General features: G+C 34.6%; 1 protein-coding gene across 2 annotated transcripts in view; it reads left to right on the plus strand.

Annotated features, from left to right (window-relative positions):
- Positions 1 to 26,271, plus strand: part of SCAF8 (SR-related CTD associated factor 8) — a 265,897-nt gene extending 239,626 nt beyond the window's left edge. For both annotated transcript variants that reach the window (XR_007953657.1, XR_007953658.1), the window contains 3 exons: positions 674 to 757; positions 12,177 to 15,260; positions 18,389 to 26,271. The gene's annotated coding sequence lies outside the window, so the exon portion shown is untranslated. The remainder of the gene's footprint in view (positions 1 to 673; positions 758 to 12,176; positions 15,261 to 18,388) is intronic.
- Positions 26,272 to 26,872: the final 601 nt, after the last annotated feature.

A 26,872-nucleotide genomic window follows, 5' to 3' on the forward strand; every position in this document is an offset into this window, starting at 1 on the left:
ATTAATACTTTGTTTCATATAGCAATACGTTAATTTAGATGACAGTACTTTTTCCTTGTGGTTTCCAAAGTTAAATATACATTTGGTGTGCTTTCAACACATTCATCATCATCATATATCTAGATGGAAAAAAATTGGATCTTAAAGTGAAAAGCAACAATTAAATTTTTACATCACCTTGTGATATCCCATTCACAAGATGACCATACAGCAAATGAGTCATGAAAATTGTATAAAGATTTCAGTCATCATTGTGCTGTTTTTCCCTCAATAAATAGTGTAGACTTTATGTTAGAAATGGCAATGGCAATGGATTTCTCTCTTTGTGGATATTACAAGATATATATTTTCTCTAGTTTTGAGTTGGGAATATAATGCCATGTTAATTGGCTGATACCATGAAAGAGTAGAGAAGATCTTTAAAAGCCACATAGCAATATGTATAGGCTAAGGGCTTAATAAAGGGCAAATAAATGAATAAATTGTACAGCAAAGGTTTATTTTGACTTGAATAATCTGGGTGGTTTGGCCCTGCAGCTTTGAATTCCTCATGTAATTATGTAACCCCTTTTTTCACTTTATCCATGTTGATATGAGCTCACCATTTAATGTTCTATAAAGTAGTATTCCATGTGTGAGTAATCTAATAAGCCTTTGACTTGTTCTCTTCTAGGTCTTTATGAGTCAGGAGATAATGGAGCAGTCTAGCTGAATATGGAGCCTTTCATCTTCAGCTAACCAGTTTAAATGGAGAAAGGTCAGTGATGAACTAAAGTGTGTTTTTAAAATGTTTATTGGTAGCACTTGTAATTTCATTAGTGAGTGGGAAACCCTAAGTGTGTATATGCTGCCCTTCTTCTTCCTCTTCCCCCAGATCAGATCAGCAACTCAGCTCTAATTTTTAGACTTAGTGAATTACATGGAACACCTTGAGGGAAAGTGATTTTCCTGCCCATGGGCATAGAACTACAGTGTATCAGAGGTAAGACTTTGAACCCAGGTCTTCAATCTACATTAAAAAAAACCCTTCTATGTTCTGATTTATATATGTTATCTTTCTCATTAAACTATACACTCCTTGAGTGTAGGAACCATTTTTGCTCTATATTTCTTATATCACTTAGATTGGTGCTTGATGCAAAGTAATTGATCCATAAATGCTTGCTGATTAGTTGGCTGGTTTATTGATTGCTGAGTCTAATCTGGGTTTATATACATTATACTATGGTTCAGTAAAGTAAGTGGATTTTTGTATCCTTTTTTCATCAATAGCAGCTCATGACTAGTTTTTCACAGAAAGGACAACGTTCAAGAATTAATCACTAATTTTGTACCCTCTTAAACATCCTGAGATTGGGCTCCCAAACTACCAAAGATAACAGTGAAATTCTATAGTAGAATGCTATCGTGGAAGTGTTGGCTCACTCTCGCTTCTAGGATTAGGTTTGCAATATGATTCATAGAATTCCAAATTAGAAACTAGGACCCGAGAAGTCATCTAATATAATTCCCTCATTTTACAAATGAAGAAACTGAATCTTATGGGGATAAGTGATTTGCCTAATGTCACAGAAAATCAGAAGTGGGAGGGGAGGAGGAGCTTATGTAATCTGAGGCTCCACAGCCCTCAGTAATAATGGCAATAGAGACAGCAGATTCTGCCAGTATTTGTTTAGTTCTAGATCAGAGCACCCCAACAAAAATTCCTCTAAAAGGACTTCTCATTCCTTGTTGATTAAAAAATAAATATAGATTCAGACTCATTCTCTCTCCTGCAAAGCAGAAACTCTTTGTTTATGTTATTTGTTTATGTAGTCAGTCAAATCAGTTGAAATAATTTATTAAGTGCTTACATTGTGCCTGCCAGGCACTGTGATAAGCCTTGGAGATATAAAGACACTGGCTTTGCCATGAAGGAGCTCACATTCTCATGGAGGAGAAATGTAAACAATCATGAACATAGAAAACATATACAGAATAAATGGAAGGTAATCTCAAAGGGTAATCTCCCTATTGGAGTGGGAAATGTAAGATTTGAAATGAATGTCAAAGGAAGTCAAAAAAAAAAAAAGCAAGCTAAAAAATTGATGAGAAGGGAGATTATTCCAGGTATGAGATTCAAACAGTGCAAAAACACAGAACCAGGGCTGTACTAAAGCCAGCTCTGACCAGCTTACAAGAGTCAATTGTTAAATCTTCTATATGAGCATTTACACCTCAGAAATTACAATTATTACAAATTAGGACTTCATTCTTTGTTTTATTGACTGTCTAGACATAAGAAAGTGTTGATAGTACAGATCAAATTTTAAAATGTCTTCATATCTCAGAGAAGGGATGATTGTTAATTATTAGAGAGAGTGGTTGTTAAAACATTTATCAACAACTCCTGTTTACTCTATAAACATTTCTAGAGTTCTACTACAGCTCAGAAAATTAAGTCATCACCAGACTGGAAGTCTACTGGCTATAGGCTGCTGCTGCTGCTGCTGTTGCTGAAAGGCATTTATGTAGAGCTTTAGGGTCCCAAAGACCATTACATACATTCTCTCATCTGAATCTCTTAACATCCCATCACGGAGCTGAGAAATGGAGTGGAATATGTGAGGAATAGCTAGTAAACTAATTGTGTAATTGATTCTTAGAGTGAGAAGGGAGTACCAGACAGATAGGATGGGGCCAAGTTTAAAAAGCCAAACAGATGATTTCATATTTGATCCTGGAATTATCAAGGGGCCACTGGGATTTATTGACATGATCAAACATTTGCTTTAGCAAAGAAAAAGGACAATTCTTGTCCCTATCTGTTCCTCTTTGGTTGATTTTAGCCATATTAAATAGACACCACTGATATATTTAAAGAACTCAACCAGAAGTTGAGCTAACCTAGCTAAGGTTAACAAAGCTGATGACACTTTGCCAAATTAGCAGAGTTTTCATGTAGGAGTAGGACATCTCTCTTGGAATTTGAATTTGTCTTCCAAGTCATTTTGACTCTGACTTCCCAACACCTTTCAGGACCTGTTTTACCAAAACCTATGCCTATATTTTTCAGGTTTCTTACTTAGAGGATCATTTTAGAGATAGAAATAGTAGTTCTTTGTTAAATTAAAAGCAACTGCTATAGGGGGGAATTCACCCATTTCCACCAGTGGTAAAGGAAGTGATTGTCATCAAGGATTCCAATCCATCAAAACATCATATTGATCTGGATATAGTCTGCACTTCTATGTTTCCAAATCTGGGTTTAATAAAATTTGTATACATGATACAATCTTGCTTTTTCTATTGTGGATGGTAGTAATGGGGCATTGTCATATCTTGTGGGAAAGGAAAAGTCAAACAATCTCATCCAGGGTTACCAGGTATCTGTTTTATATATATATATGTGTGTGTGTGTGTGTGTGTACATAGATATATAGATATATATATATGTATATATATATGTATATATGTGTGTATATATATGTGTATATATATGTCTAGCTATACATATACATACGTATGCTGTGTATATATCTGTCATCTGTCTCTCTATGCTTTCTTCCCCTTTAGAATGAAAATTTCATGAAAATTTAGATGACTATTTCATTTTTGTCTTTGTGTTTCCAGGGCTTAGCACAGTGCCCAACACACAGTAAGTGCTTAATGAATGTTCTTTGATTAGCAACTGAATGATGAACATTAAAGTAGTACTAGGCATGGTGACAAACACCCATATACATTCTGAGATTGGGGAGGTTCTTGCTCAGGGATTGCTTGCACCCAGGAGTTTTGAAATACAAAAGGGCTAAAGCATATAGATTATCTCATCTCATTAAATATGACATTAATATAGTAAGCTCAAGAGACTAGGAAACCAACAGTCTGCCCAAGGAAGGGCGAAACAGCCTACATCTGAAATGGAGATACTCGGATTTCTGTGCTGATCAGTAGTGAAATTGGACCATGAATAGCCATTAAATTCCCTGCTTAGGTAAAATAGAAGTAACTAGTCTCAAAAAAAAAAAAAAAGACAAAATATCTTTCTTAGAAGAAAAACTTGAAAACTTTTTGAAAGATATATTTGATTTTCAGAGTAAATCTATGCAATTTTTTTCTTTCAAAGAAGTCCCATTTCCAAATCTCACCTATGTTTTATACTGATATAGTACCTAAAATTTTTGTTTGAGTTGGTGTGATTTACCTAACTCCTGAATATTTCCAGCAAAAAAAATCCAGAATTAGATTCTGCTTCACACAGAACCAAGTTTTAAGGTACACTGATTGAGAAAAACAGTAGAGAAATCACACACTTTACTTCAGACTTCTGTGTAAATTTGTCCAATCAGGACTACAAATCAAATTGCTTTCATACAATGCATTCATCTAGACAGTCTGAGAAAAAGCTTCCAATAAAGACTCTGGGCCTTTTCCATCATCAGGGAACATCAATCACCAGCACCCTTCACCACTACTCAGTTCTTAAAAGAAACATTCAGCTCCCCATGAACACATCTGACAAGGGCAGTCCCTGCTGGGCTTTTTTTTAATGAGATACACACAGAAACAGTATCAGAGCAGAGAATTCTTAGAGCTTATTCAATACAACTCCATCATTTTAGAGATAAGAGTGTGGAGGCAGAAGGAGGCAAAGAGACTTTCTGATGGTCACATGAATTAATGGCAGAATTGGACTAGAACCCAATCCTGACTCAGAATGAATTTTATAGAGGAAAGAACACTGAGTCCATCTGTATTGACTGATTGAATGCAAAAAATCGATTGAAGACTAAGACAGGTTTGAAGGAGATTTGATTTTTTGTTTTTTGTTTTTTTTATTGTTTCTAAATATTTTAAAGCAAATCATATGAAAAGTGTTATATTCCTTAAGACAAACTTAGTTTTTTTTCCTATACTTTTTCAATCAATTTTTCTTTTTTGGTAATTTACCTGAATCTTTACAATGGAGAATCACTCACTTGAACACTTTTAATGTTAATGAAAAATTCAATGAAATTTTTGTATAACAATAGCTAAGTGGCTGGCTGATCTCACAACATGATTTTTCTCAGGCTTTGCATTTGCCTTTATTGCCTCATGCTTTAAAAATTAGGCTCCAGAGGTGTGATTCACAGTTCCATCTGCACTCTTGCTTTGAAAATACATTTTAAGCCCTTCCTTGTGATGCTTATTTTCTGTACTACCTATAGACAAATGTAGCATGTGAAAATCTGTCAGATTCCTAGGGGAGGGCCATGGGCAAAATGAAGTCTAGTTCTGTGGAATTTCACAGCCTCTGCTTGTGGCTTGGCACATGTGTAGCTTTATTGTGTTTGGAAAAGAAAAATTCTCTATGGCCTTGAAACTTGTATTCTTGGATTGTTCCTTCTTCTGTAACTTCCTCTAGTCATAAATGACTGTCCAAGACTCTAAGATAAAACATGTTTCCCATGCTTGCTGAGAGAATATAACCCCAGCATTTGATGTTTTATTGCCCAATTGTTAGAACTAGCTACCGAATTTGTAAGGAAGATTTACTATATGAACAATTGAGGCATATACTTCATGTATACAGATTCTTATTGTGAGTACATACATTCTTTTTGTTACTACCATAAATTGTAGGTGAGATTAAGGGAATTTGAAACTTGAAGAATAGGACTGATCTCACTTTTGTGCCAGGAAGTCACTTATAATTTCTTCACCAGCTGAGGCACACATTGTAACCACACTTCTAGCATGTGGCGTGACTTAGCCATGAACTTTTCCTCAACACATATTTTGTGTAGTAGGCATGGAGAAATAGAGATTTCATAAGGAAACTCCCTCTAATCAATGTAGATAGGCACCTTCCCTGCCACTCATAAAGTCAGAGAATTGCTTAGAGAACTGTGAGCGGTTAATGGACTTACTTATCTAGGATCAAACAGTCTCTGTAGGGTGTGGTTGTCAAAGATCCTGCCTAGATCAAAGATTCTTAAAACTATTGTTCACAATCTCATATGGGGTCACGTAACTAAATGTGAGGGTCACAAAATTATGATTTATTATCACTAAATGTTTGATTTGTATACCTATTTTATATGCCTATTTTCCTGGGATCACATAAAAATTTCTCAGGCTAAAAATAAGGTTACCAGTGGGAAAAGTTTAAGAAGCCCTATTCTAGATAATCTGAGACTCACATTCTCCAGATCTGTCTCTGACTTTTCTCTTGAACAGAACACTACATAAAGATCTGTTTTCCTCTTCCCCAACACTTACTGTACTACAACATGTCTGTAAAATCACAGCTCCTTCAGTGAGGAAAGAGAGTTCAGGACTGTTTTCAAAGTTATTTTACTGTGTTAACTTCTTTTTGTCGTCGTCATTTTCTACAAGTGTGAAGACATCCTTTTTCTTTTAGAGCAAGGAGACAGTCTCCTTAGGAAAAGAGACAGCTTCCTTTCCTAGGTCTATGTTAAGCTACACACTGTGCTGTTTCCTCCCCATGTAGAATATAAACTTCTTGAGGACAGGAGTTATTTTATTTCATTTATTTACTTATTTAATTTTAGTGTCTTCGGCACCTGGCAAAATGTCTGACACATAATAAGCCCTTAATAAATGTCTGTTGAATTCAATTGAATTTCTTTTGGGAAAAAGATACTATTCTATTGAGTTGTTTTTCTAGGACTGATAATGAATTCTGCCACTTATGTCTTCTTGCTCCATCTTCTGAGTGGTCAGTAGCACATGTTTGCCATGGTTTACAGTCCTATGATGGAATGATTCAATATAACCCAACAAAATTTTATTAAATACCCACTTGATACTATAAATTGTGTTAGACCCTGGATATACAAAGTAAAAATAAAATATCTTCTACTCTCAAGGACCTTCTGTTACACTGAGAGATATGGCATATATACATTGAGAAGTAAATATAAAGAAATTTAAAAATCATTGAAAGAGGCCAAGAGCAATGACAACTGAAGAAATCAGAAAGGGCCTTGAGTTGTTTAGCAAAGAAAGCCAGGATTCCATAAGGCTTAGCTGAGGAAAGGGTAAAGTCTGTGGCTGTTGAAAAGAGCAGAAATAATTGGCTATTTGGGGATGTAAGGCCTGCTCCATGTTTTAATCCTCAAAACTATCTCCTTATAAAAGGTCATGTGCCCAATGAAAACATCAATATAAGGATGCACAAATTCCCCTAAGAGAAGATTCTCATAAAAACTAAATTAAAATATCTTTAAATCAGCAAAATGAATGATTGTATTTTTAATTTCCTTCCTGTATTCAAGTCAATGAGCCAAGTCAACAAGCACTTATGAAGTAACTATTGTGGGCCAAGTACTATTAAGCTCTGGTGATAGAAAGGCACAAAAATAGTCCCTGTTCTGAAAGAGCTCATCATCTAATGGGGGAACTGTGCAAATAACTATGTATACACTAAGATAGAGGAAGGATAAAATTGGAAACAAAATAAACATTTACTATATGCCAGGTAGAGTAGCTAGGTGAGTAAGTACCACAGTGCATAATGCACCAGGTCTAGAGTACAGACTCATTTTCCTGAGTTCAACTCCTGCTTCAGACACTTAATAGATATGTGACACTGGGCAGATCACTTAACCCTATTTGCCTCAGCATCCTCATGTATAAAATAAGGTGGAGAAGGAAATGGCAAACCATTACAGAATATTTTCAAAGAAAACCTCAAAGGGGGTCATGAAGAATCAGACACAACTGCTCTACAGCAAAATACTAAATAAATAAATATGTTTCAGGGACTGTGTTATTGGGGGGGAGGATGTAAAGGCAAAAATTCAGTATCTGCCTTCAGTGATCTTACATTTATTAGGATCCATACCCAACATAGCAACATAGAAAGGACTCTGGATTTGAGATCAAGAAGACCTTCCTTCAATTCCCATTTCAGGTACTTTGTAGTTAGATGATTCCCTAAACAAATCTGTTCCTGTCCTGTGCCTCAGTTTCCTCATTTATAAAATGAATTTATGGATGCCATAACCTCTGAGGTTCCATTTTGTTCTAAATTTATGACCCTTCAATTACTTTTATGTCTGTATACCAGGCAGGATGTTAACACTTGTATAGAATTAAGGTGAGCTCACCTATTTTTTTTTTTTTTTTTTTAAATATATTTGTTTCCTATTTGAGACAAAGCCCAGAGCACTGACACAGGATCAATTTATTTACCTGAGTCTGTAAACCATTATGACTTTAGGAGGGGAAATGTCCTAATATTCTGTCGAGCAAGATTCTCAGGTATCTAAAGTAGCAAGTTAAGATTGTCCAAGAAGCTGCCCTCACTATTTTTAGGCCACCTAGGTAACTTCTAGAAAATGAATGATTTTTACCTGAGGGAGTTAATATAACTTTCAAATGTGCCACTGACTCCTGGGGTGTCCTTTCTGCTCTGGGAGAATCTGGCTCATTATGTCTGTTCCCTCTTCTTCAGATAATAATACTGTTCAGTTAAATAATTCCTTTCATCTATGGATCTCACAGGACTTTACAGGCATTAATTAGTTTTCACATGTGACAATAAACTTTTTCACACACTCCTGAAATTGGTAGTTAACAATTTCACACCAGGGTAAAGTCAAAAGACTGGTGCTCTGTCTCCTGAAGGCTGGAAGAGCTAGAAGAAAAATTAGGGGTGAGAGGGTAGGGAGCGAATGCAATCAGTCTATCTGGTTATGACCTCATAACATCAAACATCCAGATGTTCCTTGACAAGGTATTGATAAGCACCTGAGTGCTAGCTGGTTTTCAAAATCTAATTGTATTCAGAATCTTTTGTAAAACATAATACGTTTAAGTCAGTCACTGGAAATAAAAAAATCTGTTAGCTTTTCTTTTCAACCTCTCTTTAGGAGAGAACCATAGAGCCAAAATACTTGAGGTACCATTTAAGCCTACTCTTTTTAGAGTTGAAGAAAATTAGGTTCACAGAGTTTAAGGGACTAAGTTCAAGGTCACACAGGCAGTAAATGTGAGAAGCAAGATTTGAACCCAGATTCCTTAACTCCAAAACCAGGACTCTTAATTCTATACTATATTGTCTCAATAAGATCATAGTACATAGTTAATGATTTAAGAATTAGATTAGTTATTCTGACATGATAAAATAAGAAGCATCTTAGTTATTTTCTGTTTCAAGCATGTACATGGAATTACCCTTGAACCTAAGCTATATTCCTTTGTCCCAAATGCTAACTTACTCTTGTAATCTCTTGACATCACTTAGCTATAAATCTTCAGAGAAACTTTGTAAGGAAATCTAGATTTCCCTTGCTTTCCCCACCATTTCAATAGTTTTGACTTTGGCCTAAACCCATTTAACCTGATTCTTCCTTTTCCTCACCAATCATTCCTTATTTAATCCTCCAAATTATTAATTCTAGATCATTAGTTTTACTAAAATTGACTTCCACAAGGTCTCCAGTGACCCTTATCTTGTTAAGTCAGACATCCTTTCTTTGCTCCTCCTTAAAATTCTCCTTTTGACTTCAGTAATACTGCCCTTTCCTAATTTACCTCTTAATTCTCTGCTTCTTCCTTTACTTTTCTTTGGACAACTTCTTTTCTTCCCACTCACTAACTATTCTTTATGACTCAGTCCTTGGTCCTCTACATTTTCCCTTCTGTACATTTTTTCCCTTGGCAAAATTATCATGCCTCATGATTTTGAGTATAACCTCATGGTGGATAATTCCCAGATCTATAACTACACTCATTCCCATATTCAACTATTATAAATTTTAATCTGTATATCTTGCCATCACTTCAAAGTTAAGGCATTTAAATTGAACTCACTCTCCCCACAAAATCAAAACCCTGCTCCTCATTCCCTTTCCTTTTTAATTGCATTAACTTCATCCTCCTGAAACTCTAGTTATTTTTGACTTATTTCTGTCATTCAGATCTCAATTCCTCTTTTTAACTCCAGAGATGTAGCATGTTAGAATGATTAGGAAGACCTAGGTCAAGCCTTGCTTCTGGCACATATTATTTGCCCCTAGATAAGGAACCTCTTCATTCCATTTCCTCCCCGCCTCCAATACATACACACACTTTGGATTTCTTCCTTTGCACCTGGAACCTCTTCATCCTGCAACATCACATCTGCCCTAGAAACTCACATCTCATCAGTACCCTCTGACGTTGGAATACTCAGAGGTGTCTCTGATTGGAGGATGGAGAAGAGAGTTCCTCACAAAACCTCCAATTAAATAGCATGCCGAAGTCATCCACTTCTTTATTTCTTACCTGGCTACACTCCTTCATACCAGTGGTATGTAACTAGTATTTTTTCCCTCCATTTCCCCCTTTTTTTGATCCTTTTTCTCTTTTGTCTTATTGTCTGCCCTGATTAGATTATAAGCTCCTTGATGATAAGAAGTATATTTCTTTTTTCATATATACATCCATATCACTTAATAGGTTACCTACCACAAAGTAGGCACTTAATAAATATTTATTAACTAAATTAATCTCTCAATTTTTAGTAACTCCCTTAGATAATTAAGTTGCTGAGAAATTGCTGACCTGTATTGGTAGGGAATGTTTCCTCTTTGGAAGTTCCATATACCAGTGAAATTATAAGTCCAATTCCTATCCCTTCTCTCATTCATCATCAATATATAGATAGTTATTAAGCTGTGTTGATTTTTCCTTGTAATAGTCTTTGGAACCTATTCTTCCCTTCCTATTCCCATTGCCCTCATCTGATTTGAGGCCCTCATCCTTTAATGCCTCAAATATTGTTAAAAGTTTTTTCATGAAACTAACCTTTTCTAACCCTGCTTTCCTCCAAGGCATCCTGTATACAATGAGCAGAGTACCAATTTTATCATGTTACTTACTGCACAGAAACCTTCAGTGGTTTCCCCATTACCTATACAGAGAAGTCTAAATCTTCACACCATATGCAAGATTGCTGTTCTTGTTTCAGCTTACTTCTCCAACTATACCTTCTAGTACCTCAAGCAACAACAACCTTTTCCAAGTCTTTTTTTTTTTTTCATTTCTGCCTATCCTTTGATGTAGCTTAATTCACATTTACTCCATGCTTTCTTCCCCAAACATTCCAGATCACAGTGATGTTTTTCTTCTTGAAATTCCTTTAATTCTTATTGTCTCAACTTGTGACTTTTAGCAATCAATCACATGCTACCTTACATTGCCACTTAACTGGGGGCATAGGGGTAGGGGAAAGGGCTGTGTGTGTGTGTGTGTGTGTGTGTGTGTGTGTTTGTGTGTGTGTGTGAGAGAGAGAGAGACAGAGAGACAGAGAGAAAGAGAGAGACAGAGAGAGAGACAGAGACAGTGACAGAGAGACAGAGACAGTGACAGAGACAGGCAGAAAGAGAGAGACAGAGAGAGAGAAAGAAAGAGCACATTCAGCTCCAGTCCTGTCCCTTAACACATACCAATCATCTGACTAAAGGGCAAGTTATTTAACCTCCTATTGTCCCAAGAAACTCTCATAGGTTATAAATTACAGATGAGATCTGCACTGGTGAATTCTCTATGCCAGGAAATAATGAAATCACAGAACTCCCCCAATCAATTGTAAGCATCTAAAGGGTAAGGAACACATCTTACACTTATTTTGTAATGCCTTCTGGGCACAATATTAAAATTCTGATTGAATGAGTCAAATTCCCATATTGACCAAAATGGTAGCAATAGCTTGTAGTGATCTATATCAGTAACTAAAACTTGTTAGAGAACCTGCATGGGTCCAAGATACATATTTGAATTCTTCAGATTGTAGTCTCCTGTTTGACGTTTATCTACAGTAAATCAATGCTTGCTCTTCACAGATTTTAATCATGCTTCAGTCTGATTTAATGAACAAAGACATAATTTTAAGGTTATTGGTAGCAAACATTTTATCACTAGATCTCCTTCCAAAGCCACTTCCAAGGAGGCCATTGTGTTTCAAACACAAAATATTTCCTAAAAGTTGATTATATACTCCCTCCAATGCTTAATAGGAAGGAAATTTAGGTGTTGAAGTGAAGGAATGTTTTGGATCCTAACTAATGATCCTAAATTAATGTCAGGTTAAAGTAACAGTCTCTAACTCCCCCAAAGAGTTTAAGACACTCACTTAAGCTTTCAGATTATATTCTCCTGTTTGACATTATATCCACAGTAAATCAATACTCTCTACACAGATGACAGAACAGGAAGGAAGTGAGGAAGACCCTAGATGATGAAACCTTGGAGGAGAATAATTTAAAAACAAAGAAAAATAGAAAAACTGAAAAACCAGAATTGGATCCTGAATACCAGCCTTTTCTGCATACAGCCTAAACTCATAGGCAAATATCTACGAAAGAGGTGAAGACAAAGATGAAGAGAATACAAAGAAGAACTTAAGACATTCAGCTGCTGGAGCTGTACTTTTCTCTAATAGATCCTTCAGCCAGGACTGGACATGATGAGGATGAATTGCTTTTGCAGTCCTCCAACTGAAGTATGAAATTCATGGGCAGCCTGGGCACAAACTACAAAGGAGTTTCTCCACCTCCGTTCTTCTGCATAGTCAAAGAACTGTAATGTTTAATATTTAAACTATATTTTTCCATGTTTACACAACCTGGCAGCCACTGTAAACATTATAATTATGCTCAGAGTCCAAAAGCCATTTCATAGTAAGTTTTTAAAGCACAGTATGGGTCACAGACTTGAAATACAGTTTTCCAGAAAGAGGCTCTCTCTTGGTATATGCAGTTGAAGTTACATATATACTAGTCATGTATCATTTTCATAAAGCATGCAGTCTACTCTCAGGTGATTTTCAAAGCAAAACGTTGTTGCTGCTATCTTAATATTATTTCCAGATTTTGCTTTTGAGGGTCCTTCTCATTTTTTTCCCCCAAAGTGGAGGTAAATAGTCTTTTACAATGTAAAAAATTAACAGAGGAAGAGGTAGAGAAGGACACTTATGTGACAGAATAGAGAGAGTGCAAGACTTAGAGTCAGAAATGCCTAATTCAAATCCTGCCTTAGACACTTACTAATTGTGTGACTCTGTGCAAGTTTCCTAATTCATATGTGCCTCAGTATCTTTATTTCTAAAATGGGAGTTATTACTATTTCTACCTCAAGGAATTGTGAGGATCAAGTGAATTAACATGTAAAAAGCACTTTTCAAACATTAAAAGAGTATGTAAGTGCTATTATATTATTATTTATAGCACTTTCTATTATATTTTTACATATAAATTGAGTGAGAAACTGAAGGCTGATACCCCCAGAAAATTTTGACAGGTATTATACTAAAGTGTGACTTTATTTCAAAGGTTTTTTGGCTCAACCTTATTATAAAATAATAGTAGTAATAGGTAGTACTTTTAGGCTTGAAAATCCTTTATCCTCATATTCGAGGAGGAATTGGCATGATGGAATCACTGAGTCCCAGGCGAGGAGAGATATTTGCCCAAGACCACTCCGGCACTATCCAAAGCAGGATTTGGACTTATATACTCCGAATCCCATTATCTCTGAATCCAGAATACCAGAACTTCTGAATCGCTGAATTTGGGATTTTACAGCCTCAGTGTGGTTAGCATAAGTATAAATATATAAAATTAAATTAAAAACCTCTAAAGGCAGTATATTATAAAAGAAAAGGCATTGACTTGGAGTTGGCCAATTAGGTTTCAAATCCTGACTTCTAGTCACCAATTTGTGTGATCTTAGTAAGATGTTAACTCTCTCTGAGCCTCAATTTCCTCATTTTCAAAAAGGTATGTAATATTTATACTACTACACCATGGGGTTGCTGTGATGATCAAATGAAATAATAAACACTTCAAAAATGTAAGTTGTTATTATTCTTTTGCAGTTGTTTTTATTCTTCCCTTGGTGGGGGGAGGGAGGGAATGGGGAGGATACTATTTCTAATTGCTTTAACTCTGAGGCTCTCAACCTGTGTTTTATTGGTACAAGGAACTCCTGAATAAGTAAAATCTCTCTACCAAAGTAGATTGGCATCTTATTGCAATTTATGTATTGGATCATAATTATTGCTGTTATTCATATAACACTTTTAAGTTTATAAAACACTTTATATGTTAGCTCATTTGATCCTCATAACATTGTGAAGTGGGTACAATTATAATTCTCATTTTACAGATGAGAGAACTGAGACATTTAAGGGACTTGCTCAGGGTCATACAGCCAGTATATATATAAGAAGGGGAATTTGAATTCATTTAAGGAAGAAAAAAAATTTTTAAGTTATAAAAGAGCTGGTCTTTATGTGTCTCCCACAACAAATTAAATTACAAAATTCTCTGAAAAAAAATGGAACTTTTTCTAGTTTTGGACTCAATCATAGAACCATAGTCTTGGAAAATTCAACTTTCCTTTTTGTGGCTTCTTTTCCCACTATGGCAGCGGAGAAGGGCTGCTGGGATCACTATAGATACTACCAGGGGAAACAGTCAAATGTTGGCTTTCTTGTCTCTGCAGGTCTAGTCCAAGGACCAATGTGGAGGATGATCCATGGTGATGGCCAAACCAAGCATTTTCATAACCTGAATCATCAAGTTTTAGCCTCAGTTTGTGGGCCCAAATCAGTCATTTGAAGGAAATGGATGTCAGTCTAATGTCTATCCATGTCAGTACTGTGAAAAGATGATCCTATGTTTAATAAGCACAATAGGGTATAAACCAAACTCCCATTGTCAATCATCTCATCTCATTTGAATATAATACAAATTTTTGGTGAGTTTGTGAATATGATCCTCCCTTTACTCCATCACTGTACCTCTTGGCTACTTTATATTTTATTTTCAGAATACTGGTGTGAATCAGTATGAAATTATGAAAGTCTGTTTATCATTGAGGTTTAATTAATAAAATACACTGAATCCGGCAGAAACTTGTGGTTTAGTTTAGTGTAATGGAAAATTTTAAGAATCAGATGTGTAAGTGGAATCTGGGAAAAAATGCCAATTTTCCTTGAAGCATAGAATTAATGTCTTTCCCGTATCCAAAAAATTTTGTAGAGCACTTGTTCTCCAATGTTTGGATTACTGTTTTCAACCAAATGTTCAATGATTTGTGCTTATTACCAATGTGGGAATACAGATACATGTAAGGTCATTCTTATCTATAAGAGGAGGATTTTAAACCAGATTGTGGTAGTTCAGGAGACTTCAGATACAAATCAGCAAAGTATAGGGAGATGGGAGTTAACAAAATGTCATTACCACTCACAAGGGGAAGAGGAGAATGGAAGCCAATAGGTAAGTAACAGTCTTGGTATATAATTCTCATTGACCTTAGGCAAGTGCAGCTCACAGTGAAGTGGCTTCTGAACATGAAATGTGGAACAGCTTTCACAATCTGCTTAAAGGCCAAGAGCTTCTCAGACTCAGTCTTATGCAGAATTTTAGACAAAGAGTCAACCAACAGACTGCTTTGTTACCTTTAGATGAATATAGTCAAAATGAAAGAAATGAGAATATTTTCTAAATCGCTTAATAATGGGATAGGAATGAGAGACATAGATACAGAGAAGCTGCATGTAAATACCTCATTCTAACTTTGCTAATCCTGCAAGAGGCTTGGGAAAGTGGGTAACGTCCAGTGTCTGGGTTTATTATTAGCCTTGTTATACGTGCTTGCTAAAGGGATAGGTCCTTACCAGTCAAACTGGTTTTTAGTAGTCACAGTTATCTCTAAGATAGGTTTCAGTTACTAAATCTTGTGTTCAAAATGTAACATCTGTTGTCTAGTATATGAAGACCAGGTCTTTCTACCCACCTTCCCAGGAACAGAGGGATATTATTATGTGGATCATTTTTATATTGAGCTTAGTCTTTGATGAACGTACTCCTTTTTTAGAAGGTAACAATTACTAAAGAAACATAAAGATGACATGATTATCATTAGTATATGTATATATTTATTTAAATGGATTTTTGAGATTTTATACATATATATAATACATAAATATACACATACACTTATACTGACAAAGGGGCATAGGGGAAAGATTTCTAAATCATATCACTTGATAACTGTGAAAACAGCTAACAACTTATCTTTGGGTTATATTGCATTGCCTGGTTAGAAAAAGCCAGTTTTCAGAAAGACATAATGCCTATAGGCCTGGGTTTTTCTGGACTCCAATACCACTTTACTCCATTACCACTTTACATATAACTTGCATTATGTACTGCTCTGTCTTCTGTTGTTCCTGGTTTAAATCTGACTGGAAATTCATCTTTGCTGTTCATTATGTAAATAATAGAACAAATGTTTCTTGATTTTTTAAATCTCTAGATCTAGAAATTACCATAACACAATTTGGTATGTAAATTAAATTATCTTGAATTTTATATATATATATATATATAATATATATATATATATAATATATATATATATATATATATATATATATATATCACTGAGAGGAAAAAGTGTTATCTCATAGTTTTACAGTTTTCAGAGGATAGCAGTCTTTAATACGGTGATGGTTGAAGAATTTTTTTCTCAGAAAAGAAATTCCCTAGAAGTTAGTTTCTGTTCTTTTGTTGGAGTATTTTTAAATGAATTTAAATTGAGGGGCAAAGAAGGAAAATTCAGTTTCTCTCATTTCCAGAAATGAGTTTCCCAAAATTTAAGCTCATCTAGATTTTTCTTTATAAACCATTTTGTATGAAGGAAAGAACTCTAGTGAAAGGTTGCTTTGCCAAACCATTGTTACATTTATAAGGTCTGAGCTTTTTTAATAATAAGGATTGGCAGATATCATCAAGAAAATCATCAAACCACTTTTTGTTGTAAAGAATTAGTAGATCTGACATCTTTTCATATGAGAGGCTTTGATGAATTAGGAACCAAGTGAATTAGATTTAACATGAGACATCCCCTAGAGCTGGGGTTCCCAACCTCTTTTAGTCCCTGTTGGTTTTTTGATCAGCCTTCCCTTGCCCCTTTTTCAATAGATCAGAGAATAATAGATTTAGAATTGAAAAGACCCTTAGATGTTACCTACAAGAAATATGAAAATTTTATTTTAAAAGGATATGGAAAATAATTGTTTTTGTTTTTATTTTAAAACTATAATGGTGCAGTAAAAAGGCACAGTGAATCTAATCTAATCCTCTTATTTTATAAATGAGAAACTTGATTCAGAGAGAAGTTATGACTTGCCCAGGATCACACAACTAGAATCTAAAGCAGGGTTTGACTATAAGTCTTCCTGACTCCAAACCCAACACTATTTTCACTCTTTCTGCTGTCTCATGGAAATAAATTCTATGATTTATCATAACTTCTAAAATTTCTCAAAACAAGGATAAAGCTTAAAGGAATGTGTATATTGAGTAAAAATACATTCTTAATTTATATTCATAGACTATTAAGTTATCTTTCGTTTTTCATGCAAGAAATAAAATATTTTTTTCTTTTCTAAAAGTATATCTCAAAATTTGTAATGCCATTAATTGAAAATCAATTTAGAATTTCTGTGGGTAAAAGACTTGCCCAGCATCATACAGTTAGTGATTGAGTTTGGATTTGGACTCAGGTCCTCCTGACTCCAGGGCCAATGTTCTATCCACTATATCACCTACCTGTTCTAATGTTTAAATATTGTTTGTGCCCTTTTAAATAAATTTGATGAGCTGTGATCTGTTAGAGGGAATACTTTATCCATCCCTTAAAATAATTAATATGCTTTGAAGAAGGGACAAATATGTTACTGAAAGACTTTTTTTACACACATATCAAATATAGGACTATATCTATTTCATATAGTCATGTGTTTCATATGCAAATAACTATATGTTTGCTCTATACACACATATATGTCTATGTATGTGTATACATATATGTTTTACATATATACAAATACATTTTATATATATACATATCTATGAATTTTCTATTTAACCATCTTTAAAGGTTTCACACAAGCTTTAGTATTTTTCTGGCCAAGAGAAGTTCAGTTGGCATGATTGTTAGGTTAAAAACAACACAAAAAATTGTTTTTATTTCATTGTTTGCATAAAGTAATGCCCAAAGAATTTGAAGTTTGAGGTTAATGGCAAGCTAAAACACACATGTGACTGAAGGAATGAAGGGGAAAGAGAAGTCTCCTGCCCAGAGTGACAGCTAGAGAAAATTTTCCAAAAAGTCCAGCTGAAAATGTGAACTAATTATCATTTCATAAAACAGACTGTTATGTCTGCAGAGTAGAAACTTTATTACTAGTTCAAGTACCACTTTAAACTTTCCTGATATTCTAGTAGAAACTGAACATGGAAACAATTTGAGGATAATACAAAACCTTACTTATAATATTCCTTAACTTTCCTTATTAAACATATTTCTTTCATTTATTTATTTATTTATTTTTTAGGAAATTTCCTATGAAGGGACAGAACCAAGATGACAGAGAAAAGGCAGGAACTTGCCTGAGCTCTCCCCCAAACACCTCTAAAGACCTTTAAATAATGTACTAAAATTTAAAATGCAGAGTGAAATAATTTTCCAGAGTAAGACAACATACAAGGTCAGCGGGAAAATGAGCAAACAACAGGAAAAAATTCTGACCATCGAAAGTTACTATAGTAACAAAGAAGATCAAAACACACTTAAAAGACGATAGAAAAGTCACAATTTTTACATCCAAAGCCTTTGAGAAAAATATAAATTGGCCTCAGGTCACAGAAGAGCTCAAAAAGTATTTTAAAAATCAAGTAAGAGAAGTAGAGGAAAAAATGGAAAGAGAAATAAAGGTGATACAGAAAAATTATTGCAGAAGATTTAACAGCTTAATTAAAAAAAAAAAAACATAAAAAGTGCTAAAGAAACTAACACCTTAAAAATAGAATAGGCCAAATGGTGAAAGAGTTACAAAAATCCAATGAAGAGAAGAATTTATTAAAAAGCAGAATTGACCAAATGGAAAAAAGCACAAAAATTCACTAAAAACAGAATTTGTCAAATGGAAAAGAACATCAAGAAATAATAATTAAAAAAAAATAAAACTTCAGAATAGTCTTGGATCATTGTATTGCTGAGAATAGCAAAATCATTTGTAACTGATCATCTCAAAACATTGTTATTACTCTGTACATAGTACATTTCACTTTTCATGAACTCAGGGAAGATTTTTCTGAGTATTTTGAGAGCATTCTGTTTATTTCCCATGGGATAAAAGCATTCCATCATAATCACATACCACAATTAAGCCATTTCCCAATTAATGCACATTGCTCCAATTTCTAACTTGAAAAAAAAAAAAAACCTGAGGAAAGAACTACTATAAATATTTTTGCACATATAGTTCCTTTTCCTTTTTTTATGATCTCTTTTGGGATACATGCTAGCCATGTTATTATTGGGTCAAAGGGTGTTCATATTTTTATAACCCTTCAAGTATAGTTCCAAATTGCTCTACAGAATGATTGAATCAATTCACAATTCTACCATCAATGTATTAATGTCTTATTTCCCCACTTTTTCTCTAACATTTGTTATCCTCCTTTTCTGACTCATTTGCCAATCTAATAGGTATGAGGTAGTATCTCAAAATTGTCCCAATTTTAATTTCTTTCAATAGTATTTTTATATGGATATAAATAGCTTGATTAATTCATCTGAAAATTGTTCACATCTTTTGATCATTCATCAACTGAAGAATGGTTCTTATTATTTATTTTTTTTTTAATAAATCTGGCTTCGTTCCCTCTACATTTGAGAAATGAGGCTTTCATTGGAGAAACTTGCTTCAAAATTCTTTTCACAATTTCCGTTGCTAACTGTATGCCCCTCTCTCCCCATTTATTTCATTCTGTTTCTCCTTTCATCTTGTCCCTTCTCAAAATATTATAGTCAAATTCCAGATCTACCAGATTAAGGAGAAAATTTTTCAAACAGAAAGAAAAAATTCAAATATTGTGGAACCACAGTCAGGATAACCCAAGATTTTGGTGGATTGGAGAGCTTAGAATATAATATTCTGAACAAGTTAGGTTTACAATCAAAATTGCCTCACCAGAAAAATGGAGTGTAATACTTTAGGGGGGAAATAGGTATTCAGTGCGATAAAGGACTTTCAATCATTTGTGATGAAAAAAACAAAACTGAATAGAAAAATTGACTTCCAACTACAAGTCTCAAGAGAAGCATAAAAAGGTAAACAGGAAAGGAAAATCATAAGGGACTTAATAAGGTTAAATTGTTTACATTCCTACACAGGAAGACAATACTTTTTCATTATTAGAACAGTTAAAAGTAGCATATATAGACAGAGGGAATAGGTATGAATTAAATATGAAAGGATAATATGTAAAAAAATGAAATTAGAAAAACTCCTTGGGAGAAAGGGAAAGAAAGAGATAGAATGGGATAAATTTTCTCACGTAAAAGAGGCAAGATGGGAAAGGTAGTGAACTCTTGAATTTTTACTTTCATCTGAACTCAATTAGAGGGAATAATATATACACTTAATTGGGCATACAAATCTATTATAGTCTCTAAGAAAATAAAAGGAGAAAGAGATAGAGAATAGAGAAGATGTTCATTGAAAGGAAGATGGATTGTGGATTAGGGGAGGCAACAGAAGAAAAACTTTTGAGGAAGGACAGGGTGAAAGGAGAGAGATTATAGTAAACAGGAGAAATAGGATGGAAAGAAATACAGTTAGCAATTATAACTTTGAAAAAGTTTTTGAAGCAAGTTTTTCAAAGGCCTCATCTCTCAAATATATAGAGAAGAAAGGAGTCAATTTTGTAAAATAAAATAAGATCCATTGCCCAATTCAGAAATGTTTGAAAAATACAGTCAGTAATCAAAGTTATCTATAGCTGTATTTAAAAATGCTCTAAATCATTATTGATTGGGAAAATGAAAATTAAAACAATTCTGAGATACTACTTCACATATATTAGATTGGCTAATAGAACAGAAAAAGAGAATGATAAATGTTGGAGAAGATGCGGGAAAATTGGGACACCAATGCACTACTGGTGGAGTTGTGAACTGATCCAATTCCTACATAGAGCAATTTGGAACTATGTCTAAATATTATAGCACCTCTTTTCTGGTGGCAAAGAATTGGAAAGTGAGAGGATGCCCATCAGTTGGGGAATGGTTGAACATTTTGTGTTATTAATCATGATTATGATGAGCTAGATGCTCTCAAAAAAAAAAAAAAACCTGAAAAGATTTCCATAAACTGATGCAACATGAAATGAGTCAAACCAGGAGAACATTGTACAAAGTAATAGCAATATTGTAAAAGGTATTGTGAATGACTCAGCTATTCTAAGCAATACAGTGACCCAAGACAACTCTGAAGGATTTATGGAAAATGCTGTCCCTCCCCAGAGAAAGAACTGATGGAATCTGAATACAGATTGAAGCATACTTTTTCAATTTTTTTTCAATTTTTCTTGGATTTTTATTTTGGTCTTTTTTTTTTTTTAACAATATGATTGCTATGGCAATATGTTTTATATGATTACACATGCGTAACATTTCAAATTGCTTGGTGTGGAGAGAAAATTTGGATCTCAATTTTTAAAATGAATGTTGAAAATTGTAATAGGAAAAAACAAAATAATTCAAAAAGAGAAAAAGTTCTGTGAAATGAAAATCCTGGCCGATTCTTTAGGGCACATGTTCATTTTCTTTCTTTCTTTCTTTCTTTCTTTCTTTCTTTCTTTCTTTCTTTCTTTCTTTCTTTCCTTACTTACTTACTTATTTTTTTTTTAATTTTATTTTATTTAATAATAACTTTGTATTGACAGAATCCATGCCAGGGTAATTTTTTACAACATTATCCCTTGCACTCGCTTATGTTTCGTTTTTTTCCCCTCCCTTCCTCCATCCCCCTTCCCCCCCAAGATAGCAAGCAGTCCTATATCACATGTTCATTTTCAATGGTTAATTTCATTCAATTAAGAGGTTCAAAATTAAATTGTTAGAGAAAGTGCAAAGTATATATTTAAATAATATTGGCAGTTGCTAAATTTTAAAACTCCTATCATCACATAATTGGAATATCTGTGATTATTTTGTACAACTCACTTTTAAAAAGGAATCCTTTATAATCCCTTCATGGAATCCTTACATCTCAAAATTTGAAGGGATATTACAATTCCAATTTGGGCAAAAATCCTCTCTGTAGAATTCACATAAAAATAGAGAATATTAGAATTGGGAAGTGTTGAGTTTCATTTCAGACATTCAGAAAATGTAGAGCCTTTCATTAAAAGGAGCAAATTGGACAGTGAATCCAAAAGCAGCATGCCTTTTTGTCAGGGATGTAAAAAATGTGTCCAGAGAGGACACTAGTCCTAACTTGAGATATCCAAGGATTGGAACAATCAATCATCAGCCAGGGCAGTGGCCAGACCTCAGATGCCTAAGTCCCCAAGACCAAAGCAAAAAGAGAAAGGGGGGTTTACCACAGTCTTGGGAAGAGGATACTACTCAGCAGTGCTACATCCAGCATCATGTTTTCCAATTGCTGCCTTTAATTGGGGTCCTGTCTCCAGCAAGGCCCTCATTGATCCTTCCCACCCCACACCCTACCACCCCCCACACACTGTAGGACTAGGAGCCAATACTTCCAACAGATCCAAAATTATGAGAGTTAATTGACTCACACCAATGTAACTTCACTTTGTTATATATTTTATAGAAAGGGATGACACGTTGTTGTTCAAGCATATTTGTTTTCCCGTCACTCATGTTATTTCCAGGGAGACACTGAGGATTGATTAGAAAGATATACAACACAGGGTACTAAAGTTTCCATCACTGAAGATTCCAGAAAGGGAAGAAAGCACCAGGGCAGGAGTGGATACATCTAGAGCAGTTTGTCCAAAGCCTTTAGCAAGATCCCTTTTGCCAAAATATCCCATGGTTCCATGCTGTCAGTCAACAAGCATTTATTAGACACATATCATGATTCAAAGGAGTATGAGGTAGGTAGGTGTGGGGCAATGAACAGAGAAATGGACCTGGAATCAGGAAGACTTGCTAAGTCCCTTTACTTCTCTAAGCCTCAGATATTTCTGCAAAATGGGGTTAATAATTCAAAACAAAATCAAAGGAGATAAAATGTAAACTTTAAAATGCTACTATATAAATGGTATAATGATGATATAAATATCCTCTTTATAATTAAGCTTATAACTTTGGTGTATTCAAGGTAATATATAATATAAACTTCTAGTATATAAATTGTTTCTCAAGTTTATAATTTGGTTTCTCAAGCAGAATTTTAAAGATAAACCTTTTGGTATTTGTCCAAAAAATCCCCTACTTTACTTTCCCTCCCCCTCCCCCAAGATATCTCTAGACAGAGATGTGACTCCTTTCTTATAGTGCAAGAGGTCATTGGTCTGGCCATTTATGCTAATGCCATGTCTAAATTTTTAAAACAATTTGAAAACTGGGGGCTCCGGGGAAGGAAAATACATGATATTAAAAAAAAAAAAAAACAACTTTGACTACAGGTTCCTTTTTTGAGGTTTCTCCACTAAACTGACTAGCTCAAGATCAAACCTAGCAAGGGAATCACTAGTTCTGGAGAGACCTGGATCTGAATTCCAATTCCATTTCTAAAGCTTACTAACTTTGTATCCACAAAATGAGGACCTCAATTTCCTCATGTGTAAAGTAAGATTAGAATAGATAGCCTCTGAGATCCTTTCCAGGCCTACATATAAATTTGCTTCACTCTTAGCAGTCAAACCAAGACATAGTCTGCTGATGGATTTTAAGGCAATGTTTGGATGTGAATGTGGACAGCCAGCACAAAAGTATTTTAGCTCACTGTTTGGGCTTTCTTACTCCAGGCTTTCAAACAAAGCCTCAACAAAGAGATCTGCTGAATTCTTTGTATGCATAGCTTGCAATCCTCAGCTAGATCACATGCCCCCAAACACTAGCTTTCTGGTGCTGGGTCTTACATGTCAGAATCTTTTTCTCTGAAATAGGGAAGGGGGAAGGGAGGAAAGTTTGAGGCCCCATTGAGAATTTTTCCAAGCCAAATGCAACCATACCACCTAAGCACGTTGCTGTACTCTGCCACCCAGAAGAATGAATCTGTGAAAGTTTCATATGCTCAGTATTAGAACATCTAAGTTTATTGAGGCAATTTGCAGCAACTAAAACAGATGGGGTATAACTGTACACATATGACATTTGGAATCTGAGACTTTATTTAAAAAGAAAAACATAAATACTTATTTCATTGGTGGGAAGAAAAGTAACAACACAACCCACGAACATTTTGTCAGACTCTCAGGAACTGGAGAAAAATTTCCCAAAGGAGCGTTGCTTAGGGGTAGTATGTTAAATAAAAGAGCCTGTAACTGGCAGTAAAGAAACCTGGGTCCTAACAATAATTTACCTTTTTGTAGGGAAAAGGGAACCATGATAATAGAGCTAGTAAAAGTTAGAGGCAAGTTTCAAACTCAAGTCAAGCTCTTCAGTTACTCTACCAGAATGTTTCTACTAACTACCTCTTGGGAGATAAAATTTCAAGACTTCAGTTTCCTCATCTGTAAAGTGAGGATATGGTTCTTCCAGTTCCAGATAAATCCATTGAATCTAATAGTAAGTGGGAATGACCTTCCTGTGGGGATAGATTTAGAAAGGCTGGTAGAGGCTTTGCAGCCTCCTCAAATCACAAAGAGTACATTCTAACAGAAAGGACCCCAGGGCATTGGGTTACAATCCCATGAAATTTTGGACAAATTATTATGGCTCTCTGGACCTATTATCAGCAAAATGAAGTTGGGGAGGGTTGACTTAGATAAAGTGTTCTGAACTTCTTTGGTACTCTAGTGAAGCCTCTGGACCCTTTCTCAGGATAATATTTTTAAATATATAGGATTAAAAATTATAATTAGCAAAATATTAAAAATACAGTTTTGCTGACCCCTAAATAATTACTCTTGCTCTTTGAAATTGTTTCTTTAAAATATTGCTATTATTCTCTCAAACCTGTGGAAGAGGAAGGAATTTGTGACCAAAGAAGAACTAGAGATCATTATTGATCACAAAATAGAAAATTTTGATTATATAAAATTGAAAAGTTTTTGTACAAACAAAACTAATGCATACAAGATTAGAAGGGAAACAATAAACTGGGAAAACATTTTTACAGTCAAAGATTCTGATAAAGGCCTCGTTTCCAAAATATATAGAGAATTGACTCTAATAAGAAATCAAGCCATTCTCCAATTGATAAATGGTCAAAGGATATGAACAGACAATTCTCAGATGAAGAAATTGAAACTATTTCTAGCTATATGAAAAGATGCTCCAAATCATTATTAATCAGAAATGCAAATTAAGACAACTCTGAGATACCACTACACCCCTGTCAGATTGGCTAGAATGACAGGGAAAGATAATGCGGAATGTTGGAGGGGATGTGGGAAAACAGGGACACTGATACATTGTTGGTGGAATTGTGAACACATCCAGCCATTCTGGAGAGCAGTTTGGAACTATGCTCAAAATGTTATCAAACTGTGCATACCCTTTGATCCAGCAGTGTTTCTACTGGGCTTATACCCCAAAGAGATACTAAAGAAGGGAAAGGGACCTATATGTGCACGAATGTTTGTGGCAGCCCTGTTTGTAGTGGCCAGAAACTGGAAACTGAGTGGATGCCCATCAATTGGAGAATGGCTGAATAAATTGTGGTATATGAATGTTATGGAATATTATTGTTCTATAAGAAATGACCAGAAGGATGATTTCAGAAAGGCCTGGAGAGACTTAAATGAACTGATGCTGAGTGAAATGAGCAGGACCAGGAGATCATTATATACTTCAACAACAAAACTATATGATAATCAATTCTGATGGACATGGCCTCTTCAACAATGAGATGAACCAAATCAGTTCCAGTAGAGCAGTAATGAACTGAACCAGCTACACCCAGCAAAAGAACTCTGGGAGATGACTATTCCCTCTATTTTTGTCCACCTACATTTTTTATTTCCTTCACAGGCTAATTGTACACTATTTAAAAGTCCAATTCTTTTTGTACAACAAAATAACTGTTTGGACATGTATACATATATTGTATTTAACTTATACTTCAACATATTTAACATGTATTGATCAATCTGCCATCTAGGGGAAGGGGTGAGGAGAAGAAGGGAAAAGTTGGAACAAAAGGTTTTGCAATTGTCAATGCTGAAAAATTACCCATATATCTTGTAAATAAAAAGCTATAACATAATAAAAAATAAAATATTGCTATTATTATGGTCACCATATTTTGTGAAGCAAAAAATAATGATTTTTTTCTTTAAATAGAACTGCCCTGAATAATCTTATACATATGGTTGCTATAAATATAATGGAAATCTTCATCTCTCTTTTTTTAATCAATCCACTGGATGCTGTGAATTGGAAGAAGAGACATCCTTTTTTCAATGATGAACTTAAAATTTTATTAGTTTTAATCAGCCAACCAATAAACATTTATTAAGTGCTGTCAAAAGACAATCTCTGCCCTCAAGGAACTTAGAATCTAATGGAAAAGACACTACCTGAACAAATATATAGAAAGCAAGCTACATACAAAATAAATAGAAAATAACTGAAGATAGCCAATGGAATTTAGAGGGAGTCAGAGGAATTTCCAATAAAAGATGGGCCCCTTAGCACAGTGTCTAGCACATCTCAGGCACTTAATAAATGTTATTAATTAATTGATTATAATCAGGCAGTGAACAAAAATTAAATTAAATCTGACTGGCATAATGTATCAAATTTAACTAGAGATAATGGAAATGATCTTCAAATTATTTATTCCATCTAATACTATCTATTTTCTCCAGAGAACTGAGTTAAAATTCAC

The sequence above is a fragment of the Antechinus flavipes genome, chromosome 4, assembly GCF_016432865.1.
Source record: "Antechinus flavipes isolate AdamAnt ecotype Samford, QLD, Australia chromosome 4, AdamAnt_v2, whole genome shotgun sequence".
Lineage (NCBI taxonomy): Eukaryota > Metazoa > Chordata > Mammalia > Dasyuromorphia > Dasyuridae > Antechinus > Antechinus flavipes.